The sequence below is a fragment of the Rhineura floridana genome, chromosome 5 (assembly GCF_030035675.1).
Source record: "Rhineura floridana isolate rRhiFlo1 chromosome 5, rRhiFlo1.hap2, whole genome shotgun sequence".
Classification (NCBI taxonomy): Eukaryota; Metazoa; Chordata; class Lepidosauria; order Squamata; family Rhineuridae; genus Rhineura; species Rhineura floridana.
Window position 1 is genome coordinate 93833538 of NC_084484.1, and position 19920 is coordinate 93853457.

A 19920-nucleotide genomic window follows, 5' to 3' on the forward strand; every position below is an offset into this window, starting at 1 on the left:
CCAACTTTATAAAAAGAAGGATGGAGGTAATGGGTTCCAATGTGCCAAACAGGTTGATTTCTTCAATTTAAAGCCGTGAGTTTAAAAAAAAAGAAAAGTAGTATTTTGGAGACTTCAGTTGCAATCCTAACACTTGCAGTGGGATGCTGCCAAAGAAAGTGCATCTGCCACATCCAGTGTCCTGCTGGGCTCTTGCACATTTACGCTCCATAATATAAACGTCTCTGGGCTGGTTCCAATAGATAAGTATGAAACTGTTCAAATATAAAATAAAACATAAAACAGTAAAACCAAAAGCAGAACAAAATATAACAAGAAAACAACTTACGGCCATCCCAAAGTTAAAATGCAGATTTAAAAAAACAAGAAGACCAGACTACATAAGTTATTTAAAAAGCGTGGATGAAGAGAGAGGTCTTCACCTGGCACTGAAAAGACCACAAGGATGGTTCCTGAAACATTGCTGGGAAGGGTATTCTGTAACCAGATGCCACTCCCTAAAGGGCTGTTGGTTATCCACCTCACTTCACTGGGCAGGGGGACTTGGAGTGTGTCCTGTTCAGAGCGGGATTCGCGAGGCTGAGACACAGGTGCAATCAAATCTTGTTTTATTAAAGTAATGGATACATCAAAAGCAGTATGTTTCATAGAAATCTCTAAGCTAGCTCACTAGAAGTCCCTAACTGCACTCTAGACATGCTCTGCAACATGTGAAGAAAGTTGACTCAGCAACTTAACCCAGAGAGCTGCAGTCTTAAGTAGGGAAAGTTTTAGATCGTAATCTCTGGCTCCTCCTGCCTTTGTCCTGTCTGCTTCTCACTGCTTCGAGAGCGGGGTGACAGGGTGTGTGCTTCCAATGGCTTGTCCGAAAGAACCGTCTCTTTAGCAACTGGCTCCAGGTCAGGGGGTGGTGATGCGCTTGAGGCATCCCAAGAACCGCTTGGTAAAGGGGGAGTCAATGCCCCCTCTGACACATCTTCCAACGGCTCCTTCAACCTGTCTGGGGGCAGCTGCTCTCTGCTTCCGAGACTGTGCCATCCGTGGGAACTGGCCCGGAGTCAAACTCACTCCCCCTCCCAAGGTTTTGCTCAGACTCAACAATTCCTTGGTCTTCCATGCCCTCTGACAGCTGGGAAACCTAGAACTCATGTCTCCCCCCTCCCTGGCCCTTGTGGGGAAGCAGAGGCTCAACAGAGTGAGAGCAAAAAAAGATGTTAAGGTTTGCATAGACATACATGGGAAGTGGAGATTTTTAGGTAGGATTCAGAGAATTCCAGAGAAAATGGAAACAGAAGTGAAATTGTCAATGTCTGCTTATTTGTCCCACATCTGGAACAGAAATCAATCCGGCAAATATTGGTATTTGCTGTTGTTTTCAATCCACAAACAATACATGATTGACTGCATCTCCCCCGCCCCATTTTCATTGTGTTTTCTTTGCATTGAAATGAATGGAGTGGAATGACAACACAATATATATAATTTACATAATGAATTACATAAATTACCACAGTGGACAGCAAGACAGATAATGTACTTTTTGGCAGAAGATGAACTGCAGCGAAATGGAAACAGTGCTGTATGTGACAAATACAGAGCACAATGGAAAACAATGCCTTCTTACATGTGTATTTTCAGGTAAGTTGGGCCCTAGCTGTTTAGGGCTTCAAAGGTTAAAAAATGGAAATGGACTGCCTTCAAGGTGATTCCGACTTATGGTGACCCTATGAATACGTTTTCATGGTAAGCAGTATTCAGAGGGGGTTTACCATTGCCTTCCTCTGAGGCTGAGTGGCATTGACTGGCCCAAGGTCACCCAGGGAGCTTCATGGCTTTGTGACGATTCGAACCCTGGTCTCCCAGGTCATAGTTCAGCACCTTAACTACTACACCAACTCATTAAATTATTAACTCATTAAATTAAAACCAACTCATAAATAAATTAAATTTAAATTTAATTAAATTAAATCCAACTCATAAATAGTGTATAAATTAAAACCAACTCATAAATAGGGTCCACATGTAACATATTGCAAATGCCTAAATGGGTGTTTACCAGAGCATGGATAATTGTGGCCAAGATATCTCCATCCAGGTAGAGTTGCAGCCGGCATATAAGATAAAGCTGATAAAAGGCACTTCAAGCCATAGAGGTCTCTTGAGCTTCTAATGATAGTGCTGGATGGATAAGCACCCTCACAATGCATGCCTGTCTGTTTAGAGGAAATGCAACCCCTCTAGAATAGGCTGCACATCATTTACCTAGGTGGGTGAACTACCAGTCCACACTGCTTCCATCTTGCCTGGATTGAGCTTCATCTACTTCACCCTCATCCAGTTCATTACCAGACACAAACTCAGGTTCAGGACAATGCATGTCCTATGCATGTCGTCGTCATCATCATAGATTTATTTGTATACCACTTTTTGCAAATGCCCAAAGTGGTGAGCAGAAGAATACAAAAGAAAATACAATAAAATTACAGTAAATACAAATTGAAAAGTACCATGCAATAAATCAATGAAAACATAAAATACCAAAACCCAGGCCACCATAAATCATGCTTTATATATTCATAAGTTGTCTTTGTACTCTCACCAGAAACACAACTGCCGCCCACATAACCAGCTTCCCTGTGGAAACAGCTACAGCAGTGGCAAAGCTCTTACAGTTGCTCTCCAGGGTGGGGATAGCTGGTTCATCCTTCTGGCTCCTCGACAGCCTGCAGTTCTCCAGGTGCAGGAACAAGAGCAGAAGGGCCGGGGAGGCTGAAGATGGTATTCATCTCCTAGCCAGCAATAGTCCTATTACTGCTACCTGTCTACTCAAAAGTAAGCCCCACTGAGTACAATGGGACGTACTCCCAAATAAGTGTGTAGAACAGGGATAGCCAACTCCCATGGAATTGCACCAGTTAGAATATTAATAAACATCCCATGATGTCACAGCAGCTCAGACAATGTCTAGGCCAGTTTCACCAGCACCACTACTTCAGGTTAACATCATAATATACATTTCAGGTAAAATAACAGGTAATGGCTATGTGAGCTTCTTAGGAACATCTGGTTGCAGTGATATAGCCAGGGTTGTACCTTAGGGCCAAAGTCTAAGGCTCCGTAGCCCAGCCCCCCCCCCAATGACCTCATGGAGAATGAGGATGAGGACCACCAGCCTGGGGCAGCACCTGGGCTGACACTCATCCTCACAGCTTCCTTTCTTCTTGTTTTTAAAACCATTTTATAGTTGGGAGCAGCTAGTTGAACACAGTTACAAATGTTCATTTTATCATTTTTACTTTAAAAACACACAATCCTTTTCTGGAACCAAATGGTATTTATTCCCAAGTAAATATGTTTTGCATCAGGCCTGCAGAAGCAAATATTCCTATAGTCATGATGATGCTATGATTTAAATACATTTGCAATATGAAACTGTACATGCTCAAAGTATTTCTTTTATTTTTAAAAAATTCAAAGTCAGCAAACTGTCTTTTTTCTTTTCTTTTTTTGCTCTAATGTATCAGGAATGTAGAAGGAATTCTACATGAACCTGCAGGGTCCGGGAAGACAGGAAGGGTTAATTGGGTGCTTTGCTGCCCTGGGCTCCTACTGGGAGGAAGAGCAGGAAATAAATAAATAAATAAAACAAAACACATGGCAGTCTAAATGGTGGGGTTGCAAGACCTTTAACTCTCGGGTCTAAAATTATCTACCTAGTTGGCTATTATTGATTACAGAAGACTGGACTACATCGACTAAGATTTGCCCCATTAGAGCAGATTGCATATTCTTAGGCTCAATATATACTCCCTTGATAGTCTGAAGAAGTATTCCCCTGACTCTTTTCCTTTTCCTTTCTTTCAGTGATATGAATTAAGGCCCCAGTGAAATAAGTGAGGTGAATAAAGGTTTCCCCACTATTTCTTTTTCCAAATAGCATTACACTGACTTTGGTCAATAAACCTCTTCAGTCACTGGAATGCTTTTTATTTAGTTAGTTATTTGATGGTTTGTTTATTATTTAGCCACAAAAGAATAATCAGCTTAAAGCCTGTTAAAGTCCATAGGATTTAAGCAGCTTGACTGTGTGCAGAATTGCAACCACCCAAGTTAATAGAAATTAATGCCAAACAGGAAGATCATTGATCATTTACCTGAGTGCACATATACTTAGGTATGTGTACCTAAGTGAAAAGTGGTGTTCCTGGGTTCCCAGAGGCATACTGCAAACTTCAGACACGTATAAAAAAATTCCTATTTCCTACTAACACGGTGTAAACGATTACCCAGAGGCACCCTCAGTTCACTGATGTTTCAACTCTGAAAACTAGGTGGGCTTTGAAAGCTCTTAAAATTCTTCAAAGGCTCCTGTGTTGGGAGGAAGGGTGCCCCCCCCCCCGGCTTTCTTTTTGGACTGACAACAAGAAGCAGAATACGAATCCCTGAAACAATTAAGAGAATAAAACCAGAAGGTCAGATTATTTGGCACATTGCAGAGGATTTACTTAAATAGGCCTAACCTTTGACTTCAAAATAAAAGGTAACGGCAGAAGTCCTGGCAGGACAGCAGGTCACTGGCATTTGTTCTGCTTCTGACGCTATGACAAAAATGTCAGGAATTCTCCTGCGCGCTGCATGTTGATAGAACCCGAAAGGTATGCAGTCCAACTAACAGAAACCCAAGTTTACCTGACTGACCGAAACTGCAGGGCTCCCACGCATTTATAACTGGCAGGGCTGTGAGCGTGGGAAAGTGTGTGAGGCCCTGAAGGAAGGCTAATTCCTCCTGTAAGGACTAAGTTGAGGCCTTCCTGGGAGAGCAATTAAGAATTACTGTCATATGGCACACTCTATAATTTCAGAGCTGCTGTAGCCAGTTGTTCCTCCCCCTGTTTGCTTTTCCTTGGCTCACCCTTGCTGTTAGTAAATGCACAGATGTTATATTTGCATCCACAGAAATAGATTTATATATGCAAAGGAACAGTAACCAGGTTTTCTTCTGCAGGTGTTTGTCCCTAAAGTCTGGATCAGCAACACTACCAGAACAATCCCTTCTTACCCGGCATTCTGAAATTCTTTCTGCATCAGGGATGAGGAACCTCCAGAAAGCTACCGCTAGGGGTAATTCCATCGTAACTGGAAATGGTGACAGAAATCACTCTGGATTCCTGTCTGCAAACAGGAAAAGAAGTCAGGTAGGCAAATACGATAAATAATTATGGTCATTTTTTTCAGTCCGCAATTAAGTATCGTTATCTTTTCAGTACATTATTTATGACGTTATCCCTCCCCCACTTAAATGAATGGTGTGTAATCATATAATAACATAATTAATTACGTTATTAAATTTGCCCACAGTGAATGGTAAGCCAAATGTTGTTGCTTTTTGTGGAACCTGAATTGCAGCAGAATGCAAATGGTACTGCCTGCGATGGATACAGGGCAGAACAGACAATGATGCCTTTTTACATTCCTAGCTACCATACTCCAATCCTTTAGAAAGGGCCTAAAGACCTATTTTTTTCCAGTTGGCCTATGCATTAATGTTATTGCCGTACTGCTTTTTGTAATGGATAAATTGGGAAAACTGTCTTTTTCTATTTTTGGGTGGGTGGGTGTTTTATTATTGCTGGTTCATTTAGTTCTGGGGTATTTTGTAGATATGAGGCTGTTTTTACATTTTTGTATTCCTGTTTTTGGGTTTTTGAATTTGTCTTAAGCTGCTTTGAGATAATTTAACTCTCCCAATGGAGGGCTGTATAAAGTGGAGTCCCTCAAGGATCGGTATTGGGACCTGTACTTTTCAACTTGTTCATTAATGACCTAGAATTAGGAGTGAGCAGTGAAGTGGCCAAGTTTGCTGATGACACCAAATTGTTCAGGGTTGTTAAAATAAAAAGGGATCGCGAAGAGCTCCAAAAAGACCTCTCCAAACTGAGTGAATGGGCGGAATAATGGCAAATGCAATTCAGTATAAACAAGTGTAAAATTATGCATATTGGAGCAAAAAATCTTAATTTCACATATACGCTCATGGGGTCTGAACTGGCGGTGACCGACCAGGAGAGAGACCTCGGGGTTGTAGTGGACAGCACGATGAAAATGTCGACCCAGTGTGTGGCAGCTGTGAAAAAGGCAAATTCCATGCTAGCGATAATTAGGAAAGGTATTGAAAATAAAACAGCCGATATCATAATGCCGTTGTATAAATCTATGGTGCGGCCACATTTGGAATACTGTGTACAGTTCTGGTCGCCTCATCTCAAAAAGGATATTATAGAGTTGGAAAAGGTTCAGAAGAGGGCAACCAGAATGATCAAGGGGATGGAGCGACTCCCTTACGAGGAAAGGTTGCAGCATTTGGGGCTTTTTAGTTTAGAGAAAAGGCGGGTCAGAGGAGACATGACAGAAGTGTATAAAATTATGCACGGCATTGAGAAAGTGGATAGAGAAAAGTTCTTCTCCCTCTCTCATAATACTAGAACTCGTGGACATTCAAAGAAGCTGAATGTTGGAAGATTCAGGACAGACAAAAGGAAGTACTTCTTTACTCAGTGCATAGTTAAACTATGGAATTTGCTCCCACAAGATGCAGTAATGGCCACCAGCTTGGATGGCTTTAAAAGAAGATTAGACAAGTTCATGGAGGACAGGGCTATCAATGGCTACTAGCCGTGATGGCTGTGCTGTGCCACCCTAGTCAGAGGCAGTATGCTTCTGAAAACCAGTTGCCAGAAGCCTCAGGAGGGGAGAGTGTTCTTGCACTCGGGTCCTGCTTGCGGGCTTCCCCCAGGCACCTGGTTGGCCACTGTGAGAACAGGATGCTGGACTAGATGGGCCACTGGCCTGATCCAGCAGGCTCTTCTTATGTTCTTATGTTCTTAGAGTGGTGGCTAATAAGTACTGTAAATAAATAGCTATTTTACAGTTGTTGATTTTTTTCTATCACTTCTTCATATCTGTATAACATAGGATGCTGTCTTATCCTGAGTCATACCATTGGTCCATCTCATTCAGTATTGTCTACACTGACTGACAGCAGCTCTGTGGGCTTCAGACCTCAGGCCTCTCCGAGCACTACCTGGAGATGCTGGGAATTGAACCTGGGACCTTCTGCATCCAACATGCTCTACCACTGGGCTATGACCCTTCCCATTTAGAATGTCCTTTTCTCTCATTATTTATCATTTGTGTTACTTTTTAAAAAAGATCTCACATACACAAAAGTCACTTTGTGCCATGAAATTGCATATTAGTAATAGTTGCTAAATTAATAAAACTTGCACTATCAAAATTAAGGAGTCACTCCCTCTCCGAATTATCCCCAGTAGCTGCTGTGTTTAACAAGGTATCAAGGCAAAGAGACTCATTCATTACTAAAGAAGCAAGTCAGCTCTGGGCTTTATTGGAGTCATTTTTATTGGGAGAGTTTTTTCAGCCTGGAATCATAAAATGGTCTGATCAGATAACAAAGTGCAAAAAGCTGAATGGTGTCTGGGATGAACCTTGAAGGACAAAGTTTATCTGCTGGAGCATTTCCTGTGAGCACTTTGAAATCGGCTTCTTCAAAGCATGAATCAACACAGTTCGGCTCCCAACTGATCAAACAGATTTGCTGCTTATCACTGTCGCCACCTCAGTCTTTCATTTACTTTTACTTAATAAGCAAATACATGTTCAGTGAACAAGAGGGTTACTTCCCAATAGTGCTTTCTGTAAGAGCCAAAATAGGTAGTAGTTCATCTGTCATCAAATTCTCCTTGTGGCCCAATACTGTAGTCCTTCCCTGACCTTCCAAATACCCAGTAAGGCTGCAATTCTATGCAAATCTTCCTAGAAGCCCCACTGCACACAATGGGTCTTACTTTTAATAGATGTGCATGGGATTATTCTGTATTGATATATGCATATAAAATGCTCTGACGTCCATTATGCTCTAGAGTCTTTGTGGAGGCCCTTGTGGCCTGAAGTGCCTTTTACTGGTTTTGATCCCTGCTTGATGGAAATAGACCAGCTGCTGTTCTCTATGCTCTGATAGCATCTTATTTGGACTGCTATAATATAAATGAGGCTGCCTACAGCTCTGAAACTAGTTAATTGTTCAAAATACAGCAGCCAGATATTAACCTTCACTGATCATAGGGACCACATCATACCAGCGTCAAAACAGGGTCCATTACTAAGCACAATTCAAGGTGCTGGTTATCACCTTTATATCCTTAAATGGCTTAGAACCTGGGCACTTGAATCCAAACATCTGGCACTCATCCACCCTCAATTGCTATAACACACTAGAACAGGGACTTTTTGTTCATATATTTATGGAATTTATATGCCATCCTTCCTCCCAAAGGAGCCCAGAGTGGCAAACAAACTCTACTGAGGCCCTTCTTCAGGTTTTCCCCCTTTGAGAGAGACTCAAGGAAGAGGGTCTTTTCTGTTGTGACTCCCCATCTGTGGAACACACTCTCTAGTGAGGTTCACCTGGTGCCCTCATTGACATCTTTTCAACACCAGGTAAAGACTTTTCTTTTTCCCAGCATTTCCTGTAGGCTGAGATGCTATGGTTTGTATTAGTTTGCTGCCAAAGCTTTCTGTGACTGTATGATGGTGATTGTTACTTTATTATTTTGTTTTTGTTATGGTATATTTACTTTTGTTGTTAACAGTGTTGTAAGTCGCCTGGAGACTTTCGGGTTAGAAAATAATAACAAAAACAATAACATATTTTAAAATCTTTTTTAAAAATTAAAACATCTTAAAACTTAAGTTGGCTTCATCCTAGCTAGATTGATCATTAATAAATGCTACCAGAAGCCCACCACTTCCACTTGAGCTTTAAAACATTCAAGGGAGGACCAGCGGGGGTGAACAGTCACAGTTTCTGTATTGTGATCCTTTGTTCTGTTACATCCCACCTCTTTTTTTGCAAATAAATATCTTTTGATTTTAAATATTACTTTTCAATTAATGTTTAACATTTCTGTAAATAATGTTCAGACAACTATTTTTGGATGATATTTAACCTCAATAACCATATTGCAACAAATGTCATTATATTAGAATGTTTATATCAAATATTTCTGTGTGTATGTATGTATAATATAAAACATATATTTTGTGTGCGTAAAAGTTATATCCTTTTCCTAACTTATATTACATATTATGTATCATCATCATCATCATCATGATTATTTTAAAGCAACTTTTACTCTTGCTTTAGCCAAAATGGCTCCCAAAATAGCTTACAAGATCAGCAGTGTTTCTAAAACTTTCTTTAAAATTTGAATTTTAAACTTTGCATTTTTAACTATTTATTTATTCAAATAAAACACTTTACCAACATTAGTGATTGCATGGAACAATAATGATAAAATATTAAATCTCATGTAATCATCTTCTTTCAATATATTAGCTTCTTGTTCATCTTACCATTTACTTCTTTTATTGCATTTGCTAGCCTTTTAAAATTTGAAGGAACGCACATGAAAATTGGCCATTACCCATTTCTTGTGTACGTTAGCAAGCATTTATTTCATCCATTATGTCTATAATTCTTTTCAGCACCTTCTTCCAAAACCTCTAAGATTGCTTGTTGCATCTCATCTATTTTACCTGTTACGGTAGGATCAATATACATGTGTGTGTTCTTCCTTTAAGGATTTTGGGACTGAACAAATATCCTGGTCCATGACCAAAAAAAAAAAAGCAAATGCTTCAGATCCAGAGAGCCTTTTGCAGTCTGGGAAGGCACTTCTGCTCATATGGAGGGGGGTATACCCAGTTCCACCAATCTTCCCTCAAACATCAAGCTCCTAGATCACATCCCACACCATTCCAAGGGATCCCGATACCCTCATGATTGGTCTTGTGGAGCACAACAGACATCACTGAGAAATGGGGGTGACTAAAGCTCAGTTCCACAAGCAGAACTCAGTCACACTTCTCTGGATCCAAGCCAATGTTCTGAACCCGCCTAGCCCTTGGCCAAACTTTGATCGAAATTAAATAATAAATAATATTATTACTTTTGTGATCATGTTCAGGTACTTAAGGAGTTTAAGGTACTTAAATAAGCTCAGTCTATCCTTCTCTTTTATTCCTTCTTTTCAATACTTAACACTTTCTCTTTTTGCTTCTGCGGTGGACAGTGTTGTTGGTAACTTTTTTGTTTCAGTATTTTATTGATTTGATTTTTATTTCTAAAGTGAAAATAAAAATGACCCATTTTTTGTATTACCTGTGACACTTTCTAAGCATGTCCCTTCATTAAAACATATCTAAAGTGTATAGCCAAATTGTGCAAATTGTGCATCAAAGTTTTCATCTTTTTTTAGCAGATTTATGTACACAAACAGGAATTATGAAGCAAATTTTGCAAAGTACTATGAAATTCTAAAGTCCTAACTTAAGGGCTGTTAAATATAACACAGCTTAAAAAAAACATATCCGCCCAGTGAAAACAATAGATGTCTGTGCTACAACAATTCAATTAATTCTATGCATCATTATCCTAGAGTAAGTTCCACTGAACACATTAAGACTCACTTCCAAGTTGGTATAGGGGAGACATTCAGCCCTGTTTGCATTTTAATGTGATACTATCAAATCCACATTTCCTGAAATAATATGTGAACCAAAACGCAGCTACCCTTTGAAATGCACACATCTCTGAATTTTGCCATACACTCTTGCAACCAAATATTGTGTACAGAAATGCATTATATATCAGGGGAAATTGCTAGCAAAAATGTGTATGTATTAGAGAAAATTGCATACCGAAATGCTGATGAAATCTTGTCAGAACATTTAAAAAAATAAAAATAAATTGCAAGCTGATGCAGAAATGTGAAGATCTGAACTTAAGACTGAAAAAATGAGAAACTGTGATTAACAGAAACTGACAGATTCATCCATCTGTACTTCCAAGCAAACAAGCATTGGGTATGCTACATGGGTGTTTTTGCATCAGATAGTTCAAACAACATTTGACGCTACTGTTGTGTTGCTTATCAAATGTTTTCCTTTATTCAACGTCATTGAGAAGGAGAGAAACAATTTTGCTCATGTGCATCAGAATCTGCAGTGGAATAACATTTTGAGGTAAATCTGTGTTTTTGATCTGTTGCTCCAATTCAGTGCAAATACTCTCCTGATAAAGTGAGGCTACTGTGCAATGCTAACTCACCAAATGTGCCATGTGTTCTTTCTTGGCAAATGTATTCACTGATATTCCTGTCTCCAGTCTGCCTCATAGTGAATGTTTGCACTCTCCTGACATTTAGAATTCCTCTAGATATTAAAATAAAGTGATTAAATTGGTAAAGTAGTAATGCCTACAAGGGGAAAGAGCTTCCAAAGTCTACAGGAGCAGTATCAAAGCAGAGGCCTGATCGTGTTCAAACAAAGGTAGGTTAGTGGCATTGGAGATTAAATCACAAGGCAAATATTAATAAGGGTTAATCTGGACTCTGGACTCTGACTACAGTTAGCTTCAGCCTTCTGCCTTGATGGAACTGTACTCTGTGTGATGTTTGGATGGAAAACTTGGTCTCCCATTGGTCTATACTCTTCTGTTTTGTATTATTGCCCCACTCTTGAAACACATCAGCATGTTGTCATGAAAGTGATGGAATAATTGCACAAGGCTAAGGCTTAAGACCTGGCTAGAGCTCAGTATGATTACATCTCAGAATAAGTTTTGCTTTGATTCTAATGTAAGTCTGTTTGGCTATGAATTTGGGTAACAGGGACAAGCTCTGGACAGCAAATCACTAGGAACTTATCATTACAAGTGATATTCAAACCATGTTTATACTTCTGTAACTATGAAGAATTAGTGCCTGAACAGAATAGGTAAAGTCTTTTTTATGTCTCACACTCCCAACTTTCCTCATCAGTGTTCCCAGCTTCACTCCTTCCTCTTCTCCTACATGAATTCCTTCTCAATAAAGAAATAAGGATTTGTATTCAAAAGTATTTTTGCACAAAGGGAAAGCACTCCCTAAAATATGTCTCCATGCTATATCCTATACTGTTCTGGAATGTCCCCTCCCAAGCCTCAAGAACAGCTTTTGAGGAACAGAGGGGACCACAGTGGTTAGGGAAAGTTGATGAAAATCAAGGGCCTCATCTTGCATGATCAGAAGTGATTTCTGCTCACGTGAAAGCACTTCTGGATACACTTCAAGGCCTCTGCAGCCATGAGCATTGCTCAGGCCACTACATCATTAAAGCCCTTTTTCTGACATCTGCAAGGTAAAATGGACAGAAGCAGCTGCCATTTTGGAGCACTAATCTGAAGCAATGGTAAGGCGAGGTAAACACGGGTGAAACCATTTTCTGAATGGTAATTGAGCATGTGATACAATTTGAGGTTCTTTGAACAATGAAAGTCAAGAGAGAGCAACATATTTAGATAGCCCAAAGGCTTATTTTAGAATCCTGAGTGTCTTAGCTTTCATCTACAAAATGGTCCTTTGAAGACAGATTTTTCTAAAAGTTCAGAAAATATTCTCAGCTGCTAGCATGTTTTCAAACTTCTTTTGTCTTTGTTTTGACTATTTGGAATTCCATACATCTTAGTCAATCCCAAGATTAAGGAAACTTAGCAAGAAAAAGGGGTTTGCTAATTCTCAATTTCTCCTAATTCTCAATTTACTTACAATTATTTCCAACAAGGTTTTTTTTAAACAAACCAACTTGATCCATTCTTAGGATGTTTGGCTATAAACACTCATCCCAAATAAACCTTCAAAAAGGCTAGCACTTTTTGGGGTTCATAAATCCACTGTTGATGAATAGTCATCAGCTATCTGCATGGTACACTCCAGAGCTGAGAGCGATGAAACAGCATAGGAGACGGCTTGAGGGCAGATGGAGACGAACTCCTGATGGATACAGTTTTGCACTGGTATGTGCCTACACTAAATTATATTCAGCGGCAGTGCGGATGGCAAAGAAACAATATTTTGCCACCACTATTCAATCTTCTATCTGCCGGCCGGCGGAGCTTTTTAAGATTGTCCGAGGGCTGTTACATTCTGGCCCTACAGACATGATAGATCCATCTGAAGCCTGTTGTAATGAATTTGCTAGGCACTTCCAGGACAAAATTTCTCGCATCCGTCAGGACTTGGACTCCAGTGTTATAGCAGTGGATTTAAATGAGGTATCCGGAGCACAGTCTGGTCATGCTTTGTTGGATGGGTTTCAATTGGTGCAGCTCGAGGACGTTGACAAGATGCTTGGACAGGTGCGTGCAACCACTTCTACATTGGATCCTTGCCCCTCTTGGCTGATAAAAGCTAGCAGGTTGGAACTGCCGGCTGGGCCATGGAAGTGATTAATGCCTCATTGCGAGAGGGAGTGGTCCCTGGCTGCCTGAAGGAGGCGGTGGTGAGACCACTTCTGAAAAAATCTTCCTTGGACCCAGAAACTCTTAACAATTACAGGCCGGTAGCGAATGTTCCATTCTTGGGCAAGGTCCTAGAAAGAGTGGTTGCGGATCAGTTCCAGGCACTCTTGGATGAGACCGATTATCTAGATCCATTTCAATCGGGGTTCAGGCCCGGTTTTGGCACGGAGACAGCCTTGGCCGCCCTGTATGATGACCTTTGTCGGGAGAAAGACAGGGGGAGTGTAACCCTGTTGATTCTCCTTGATCTCTCAGCGGCTTTTGATACCATCAACCATGGTATCCTTCTGGGGAGACTCGCTGATCTGGGATTTGGAGGTACTGCTTGGCAGTGGTTCTGCTCCTATTTGGCGGGTCGTCTCCAGAAGGTAGTGCTTGGGGAGTTTTGCTCGGCACCCTGGGTCCTCCAATATGGAGTCCCACAGGGGTCAGTATTATCCCCCATGCTTTTTAACATCTACATGAAGCCGCTGGGTGCGGTCATCAGGAGTTTTGGAGTGCGTTGCCACCAGTATGCTGATGACACACAGCTCTGCTTCTCCTGTTCATCTTTCTCAGGTGAGGCCGTCAAGGTGCTGAACCGATGCCTGGCTGCGGTAATGGACTGGATGAGAGCGAATAAATTGAAGCTCAATCCAGATAAGACTGAGATGCTGTTGGTGGGTGGTTCTCCTGACCAGATGGGAGAACCTGTCCTGGATGGGGTTGCACTCCCCCTGAAGGAGCAGGTTCGTAGTTTGGGAGTTCTTTTAGAACCATCCCTGTCACTGGAGGCACAGGTTGCCTCGGTGGCACGGAGTGCTTTCTATCAACTTCGGTTGGTGGCCCAACTACGCCCCTATCTGGACAGGGAAAACCTTGCTTCAGTTGTCCATGCACTGGTAACCTCAAAATTGGACTACTGCAATGCTCTCTACGTGGGACTGCCTTTGAAGACGGTTCGGAAGCTGCAGCTCGTGCAAAACGCGGCGGCCAGATTGTTAACAGGAACTCGGAGATGTGAACATATAACACCGATTCTGGCCCGCTTGCACTGGCTGCCTATACACTTCCGGGCTCAATTCAAAGTGCTGGTTTTGACTTATAAAGCCTTACACGGCTTGGGACCACAATACCTGATGGAGTACCTCTCCCGATATGAACCTACCCGTACACTACGTTCAACATCAAAGGCTCTCCTTTGGGGACCCACCCAGAAAGAAGCCTGGAAGGTGACAACAAGGAAACGGGCTTTCTCTGTGGTGGCCCCCGAATTATGGAATTCTCTCCCTGATGAGGTACGCCTGGCACCAACATTGTTATCCTTTCGGCGCCAGGTAAAAACCTTCTTGTTCTCCCAGGCATTTTAACATTTTAATATCTACTTTTAACACCTACATCTATCACTCACAATCTTAATTTTAGTAATTTTAACATTAACATCTTAAACAGCTTAATATTTTAACTGATTTAATACGTTTTTATACTTAACATTTTAGGATTGTGTCTGTCGTGTCCATGTGTTTAACTATGTTTAGTTATTTTGTTATATTGTTTCAATGTGTTTGATATATGTTTTTAATTGTATACTGGATGTTTTTATGCTGTAAACCACCCAGAGAGCTTCGGCTATTGGGCGGTATAGAAATATAATAAATAAATAAATAAATAAATAAATATCTTCTCCTTTTGTACTTGAATTTCGTATCTTTCAATGGTCATATCATGATTTTTCTCCCCTGTCTTACTCCCCTGGACTGTGTATATGTATTCTGGGGGAAATACTTTCAGTGCTAAATTGTGGGGTGTATAAACTGAGATTTGTTATCTATAATTTTAGGTCCCAAGACATCCTGATAGCTGTCATATTAGGCTAAAGCTGGAAAAAGCATAAATGGCCAAAGAGGAAGAATATGACACATCCACTAACTAGGCTAAGATTCACAATTCTCATGCAAATTGCAAATACATTTTATGATAATTGTACATAAGCAAAATATGTAAATTAGTTGTTCTCCTCCAAGTAAGGATATATATATATATATCCCACCCTTTCTTCCAGTAGGAGCCCAGGGCGGCAAACAAAAACACTAAAAGCACTCTAAAATATCATGAAAACATACTTTAAAATATACTAAAACAATGTTCTCTCTAAGGTGCACTATATATCAATTTAACTGTCATTTTATTGACACAAGAAGATGCACCTCTTTGTCCAGGCTTGGGAGGGGTGAAGCATCATGCTGATTGGTACCTGACACACATGTAGATTTTTACTAATGGTTTATGTATGGTTTAATGTTCTATAGGTTTTCATTTTTGAAATATTGTTAACTATGGTTTTCATATTATATGCATCCCTCCCTGGGACCATCTGGTGAACAGTGTGTTTTCAAATAAGCTAAATAAATAAATAAGAGCTAATTTTCCACAATGATATAGAAAAAGGCTCTGTATACATAGATCTAAATTCTATTGAAAATGTCTATTGGAAATGTTATAAATCTGCTTTTTCACCATTTATATTCCTTTTCTGCCACTTTCAGTCCCTTGTTTCAGGGACTCAGGGTGAATAGCAAAAAATCTATGTACAGTGGAAAGCTCCATATTTCCAGAAGGCAAATAGTCAATATAGCTCCTTACCACCTCCATGTCTTAATTTTCTGTTAGCCTGAGAAAACAATTTCTTCAACCAGCTCTTCACTCAGTTGAAAATATCCTAGGATCAATAGGACTTTAGTCGTAAACTCTGGCAGCAAAATCCCCATATTTTTTTACAGACAAAAATAGTTCATATCAAGATTCACTTTCAGCTGCCATGATTCTTTCTGGGTTCAGGTATAAGCACTGGCTAAAGAACAGAGATTTTTTAAAATAAAGATCTCTCCTGGATCTGGCTTTGCTCATGGATATCCAGATGGTCACCAGGAGAGTTTTTGTTTAGTTTAAGTTGGTTCACCATTTGCACCCATTTCTAGACAGGATGGATCTGGCCACAATGACACAAGCATCAACATCATCATCATCATCATTTCCTTGCTTTCCTTGCAAGGCAACTCAAAGCAACTTACAACATCAGTTACATCAAGGCTAGTTTACTGAAACTGCTGGACTTGCCTTTCAAAAGTATCCAGAAACATCAGCTGGTTCACAACATGGCAGCTAAAGTTTCAACTGAAGCCAATTGTTGGGAGCACGTGGCTCTCTGCAACAGCATCAATAGCTTGTGGTCTGTTTGGGGGCCCAAGTTGAAATGGTTGACATTACCTTTAAAGTCCTAAATACTTGAAGGATTGCCTCCTCTCATATGGGCATGCATGCTCATTACGGCTCCTTATCATCCCACCAATATATGAGGTGAATGTGGCAGGGATGTGACATTCTCTGTGACCGTACCTAGGCTTTGGAACTCCCTGCCTTGGGAGGCCCACCTCATGTTTCTCTGGTGGTTATTCTCCATCTTGTGAAGACCTGCTCTGTGGGGAATTGAGGCTTACAGGGGAAGCAGGTAGTATCTCTTAAAGTCAATAGGCAGTGGTCAAATCAAAGATGTAAAGCCTAGTCAAGGTAAGCAAAAAGTCACGTCAGGTAAGGGAAGATCAGGGCAGAGAAAATCCATTCAAAGTTCTCTTAAGCCAGCGATTCCCAACGTGGGCTGTAGGGCCCCCCTGGGGGGCGTTACAGCCTTTCAGGGGCATTGGCATGACTACAAACTTTAGGGGGGCATTTGGGTTCATTAGGGGGCATTGACATTTGGCAGTCTGATGCGACAGTTGAAGCATTTTTGTCCCCAGTTAGAATGTATTTAATAGTCTCAATTCATGGAAATCACTATAAATAGTGTGTGCTCTTTAGTAAAGAAATTCTGAATAGCGGCCAGTGTCATATCAAGGAATGGGGATATTAGCCACGCCCCGGCACTACGTAATGTTCAGATGCTGTCTTGAGGGATGTTGGAACCAATCACGAGAGAGTGTTTGATAAACTGGGTGTAACTTTTCCAAGCCCCCACCCTTTCAGGATTGTAGCCAATAAGGGAAGCCAGGGTTGTGTTTTGTTGACCCAGGCAGTGCCTAGACTTCATTGCAATGTCAGAAAACTTTGAGATTCTGAGTATTAGTAAGTAAGAATATGGCTTACAGTTTTTTCCTCTTGTGTGCAACTTAGAGTCAGACCCTGGGGGCTATTGAAGAGGGCAGTGCTTTGAAAACCTTTGCAGTATGAAACTATTTAATCCAATACTTGCTTTCCATGTACCTGGAGTAAACTCCATTGAACTCCATTAGGAATTATATCCCACCTGTTTTGAGCCTGTGGTTCTGAAACCCACTTTGCCAGACAGTCAACTCAATCTCTCTCTTTTAATCAGAACTATTTTATTAAACCAGAAAACACAAAGGCACACAGAAACTTCAAAGAAAGTGTACAGTCTCTGTGGATGGTGAACTCTGGCAGAGAAATATCTTCTGAGAGAGAGAGAGAGAGGTAAAAAAAAGGAGTGTTGTCCTCTGATGTTACTAGGCCTGCTGCTAGCTTCACTGATGACTGAAACAAACTAAGGCAGGTTTTGGAGAGAAAACTAACTAACCAGCTAAAGAGAGGGGTGATGTCACCTGACAGGAAGTTACTGTAAGGCTAAGGGAGCATAGAGACAGACCTCTAGAGTTCCATAACTCTCTACCTAATAAATGCCTTGTTTAGCACAACAGAAGGAGTCTCTCTATATACAATTCTAAATCCTGCGGAGGTAGCACACCACCCTTCCTCTCAGTAGGAGCCCAGGGCGGCAAACAAAAGCACTAAAACCACTTTAAAGATCATAAAAACAGACTTTAAAACACTAGGCTCCTTTCTTCCTACAGAGGCCTTCTGGTGACTGGCCTAGCCTGAAGGCACTTAAGCCCTTCTTGCCTAAAGCAAGTAGGCTAGATTGTTTGTGCAATTTTTGCATAATTTTTGTTTCTGTGATGTTTACATGAACTTGTTTAATGGAACAATGCTGGTAAACTGAATGAGTTTGTTGTTAAGTAACACAGTGTATTCCATTGGTTCATACTGTGTGGACTTAATTAGTTTTTGCTTATGTTTTTAGGATTTGTGAAATAAGAAACAACTCCTATATCTGCAATTCATTTCTTGCGTTAGTATTTTATAATAAATCTCATTTTATTTACTTTTCTATAACTATGTATGTATATTAATAAATCATACTAAGAATTCAATGTGTAATCTAAGTGCAATAAAAAGGCATGATACAAATGATCAGTAATAATTGAAAATACCTTTTATGCATTACTCATATTTTAAGGGAAGAATGGGAAGCATTGACATATAGTTAATCTGAGGGGGGCATTGGGCACAAAAAGATTTTGCAAACGGGCGTTGGGTCGAAAAAGGTTGGGTAACACTGTCTTAAGCAAAGCACAAAGAAAAACAGGACCTTGGATAGTTCCAAGTGAGTTGTGCCAGCAGACGCTCTCTCCTTTTAAGGTGGCTAGTTGTAAGGAAATATTGTTCCAGCAGAGTGCTGAAACCAACTGAAGCCTTAAATAGGTTGACCTGTAATGTGGTTGACTCCACCTCCCTAGAGGAGCTGACTGGACTGTTAAAGGGCCCTTGCCTGCTTTTGCAGTGTCTGACTTCTGTGTGGCTGGGAAGACAGAGCTACTGCAGGAGCTACATCTTGTGAGTCCAGGGATGGTGGTAGGGCTGTGCCTTCTGGCTGGAAGGCCCAGCTATGGTACCCCCTGCAGAACTAGCCTGAGTGCCATCGTCAGAAGAGTCTTCTGCTTTCTGTTATATGCTGCAAGGCCTCCAGGCTGGGGTTCTTGACTCTTTCTTTTCTGGCAGTTATGTGGGCTCCTGCTGGGAGGAAGGATGGGATATAAATCAAATAATAAATAATAAATAAATAAGCTGAATGTTGTTTTAATGATTTCTTGGGATAATGAATTTTAATGTTACTTTTATCATTTTATTGTTTCAGCATTTGTTGCAAACCGTCTTGTGCATTTTAATGGAATGGCTTGGTATGAACATGCTTGTGTACAGAAATGTTCTTCGTTATTGTTATGCTTATATAAATCCTGCAGGAATGAATAAACTATGTCAATTGTACCTTGATACAGAAGATGGTATACAGAAATGTTTTTAGAGGTGTTAACAAGAAAAAGGTTGTTAATAATTCAGAGTGTTATTTATGTTTTATGACAATTTTGACTAAAAATAGGGGCTTTGGGTGATTATCAATCTATTATGGATCTGAAACTCCCCCTGTTGGCATTTGCTGGGCAATTAAAAAAATAACCCACCAAAACTACATCTCTACAGTGGCTTTCTGAAGCAGTTTAGATTTTCAGAGCCAGAAGTTATTTATATAGTTTTATAAAACCTTTTTTAAAAAAAAAAATTATGGAGGCAGGTGAAGAGAGGCTGGGTCAAAAGGATTTGTTGTCTCCTTTTACACGCTCCTGCCCATGCTTCCTTGTCCCAATCCATCTCTGTGCACATGGAAGGCTGCTTCA

General features: G+C 40.5%; 1 long non-coding RNA gene across 1 annotated transcript; it reads left to right on the forward strand.

Moving 5' to 3' along the window:
* The first annotated feature begins 4699 nt into the window (after nucleotides 1-4699).
* On the forward strand, nucleotides 4700-9170 carry LOC133385870 (uncharacterized). The gene is made up of 3 exons (XR_009762989.1): nucleotides 4700-4788; nucleotides 5006-5195; nucleotides 6973-9170. It is a non-coding gene; the product is annotated as an uncharacterized LOC133385870 (long non-coding RNA).
* Nucleotides 9171-19920: the final 10750 nt, after the last annotated feature.